Source organism: Condylura cristata, unplaced genomic scaffold (genome assembly GCF_000260355.1).
Source record: "Condylura cristata isolate star-nosed mole 26May11 unplaced genomic scaffold, ConCri1.0 scaffold00014, whole genome shotgun sequence".
Classification (NCBI taxonomy): Eukaryota; Metazoa; Chordata; class Mammalia; order Eulipotyphla; family Talpidae; genus Condylura; species Condylura cristata.
In genome coordinates, this window is record NW_004567115.1 from 383175 (window position 1) to 385351 (window position 2177).

The following is a 2177-nucleotide window of genomic DNA, read 5'->3' on the forward strand; positions in this document are numbered from 1 at the left end:
GTGTTTTCGTTTGGGTTAAAACTTGTAGTAAGTGAGTCTATAGTCCGTTTTCGGTCCTCAATTCCTATGCCGGCTTGGACGCGGTGATCTCGGCGTCTTTACTCTGCCGCCATCTTCCGGAAGTCCAACATGCAAGCTGCCCCATATCTTTTTAATTAGTTTCTTTGCATATAGGATCACAAGAGATTTTTATAAACTAATTTTCAACTTCCCACTTTATTGTACTGACTTACTATTTCAATTAGATTTTTAGTGGCATATTTATCATTTTCCATGTATATTATTGTGTCATCTGCAAATAGTAACAGGTATACCTTTTCTGTTCCAATTTGGATTCCATTTATTTTTTTCTCTTGCCTCGCACTTCCAATATCATGTTGAATAATAATGGTGAAAGTGGGCATCCTTGTCTTGTAGGACAACCTTTCACCACCAACTATGATGTTAGCTGTAGATTTGTCATATACCTTTATTATATTAAATATATTCCATCTATTCCCAATTTGAAGGTTATTTGTCATAAATGAATGTTATATTTTTTCAAATGCTTTCTCTGTATTGATTGATTATTGCCTTTCCTTTTATTGATATTAATTATATTGATTGTTTGATGGTTCAGATGCTGAACCATCTTTATGTCCTGGAATAAATTCTATTTGATTGTAATACACGGTCATTTTGATGCATTGTTTTGTTAAGATTTTGTTATGTTAAGATTCTGTTAAGGATTTTCACATCTTTGTTCATTAGGGAAAGAGGTCTGCAGTTTTGTTTTTTGTTTTGTTTTGTTGTGTGTGTGTGTGTTTGTGATGCTTTATCTTCTTTTGCATCCAAAATAATGCTTACCTCATCAAGTATGTTTGAAAGAATTCCTTGTTTCTCAATCTTTTTGAAGTTTGAGAAAGAAAGGTACTATTGCAGCAGTTTTTCAGAGAAACCAGAAGGCACTCAGAGAAATTTATTTGTCACACATTTATTTGTCACACGGGAGGGCTCAGTGGGATATCTCCCAAAAGACTGAGACCTGAATAGCATGAATGGTAAGGTTTTAGACAATTTGTATGCAGAAATTTTCTATGCTTGAGTGACAACTGGCAGCATGGGGTATGATTTTATCAGTATCTTTTAGAACACCAGAAGTGGGATGTGGACCACAACCACTATTGAAGGCAAAATGTTCAGCAGCCTTTGTAACTTCCGCTTCAGTACTAGTTCATTTTTTTAATTTGGGTAGAAATCACTCATGAAACTATTTGATCCTGGGCTTTTGTTTTTTGGGACACTTTTAATTGCAATTGCAATTTCTTTGTAATGAACTTGTTGAAATTTCCTGTTTCTTCTTGGTTCAGTTTTGGAAGGTTGTATATTGCTAATAACTAATTTATTTCTTGTAGGTTATTCAGTATATTGGCATGCAGATGTTCATAGTAATCGTTTATGATCCTCTATTTCTGAAATGTCTGTTATAAATCTTTTTCACTTCAGGTTAAATTTATTAGAGTTTTGTCTGGCTGACATAATTTTGATCAAAGAAGATATGTGATATGATTTCAATCTTTATTCTATACTCCTGGTTTTTGACTCAACATATGATCTATCTGGAGAATGTTCCATATGTTCTAGAGAAGAATGTGTACTCAACTTTTGCAGGGTAGAGTGTCCTATAAATGTCTGTTAAACCATTTTACTCTAATTCCATATTTAAGGCTTTCTATCCGTGTTGATTTTTAATCTTTTTGATCTGCCCATTGATTAGTTGAAGTCCCAATCTACTATTGTGTTGCTTCCAAAGTCTGTTACCATAATTTGATAATAGTTGCTTCAAATATTTTAAACCCCCTTTGTTTTGTGTATATATATATATAGATGGGTATTATGTCTTTCTCACACATTCTCATTACATCTTTGTCTGTTATCAACTAGTTTACCTGGAAGTAAATTTTATCTGCTACAAATGCTACTGTTCATAGCTCTCTGGGGGGAGGGGGGGGCGTGGGAGTCCCATTTGCTTATGGAATTGTTTTCTAACCTTTTACTTTGAACTTAAATTTGTCTTTGAAGCTCAAATAGATCTATTAGGGATATCAGCAAGGTGGATTTTGTTTTCTGATCCAAATTTTGTACCTCTGATTTGTGAAATCAGTAAAATTACATTTAGGGTGACTATTGATATAAGA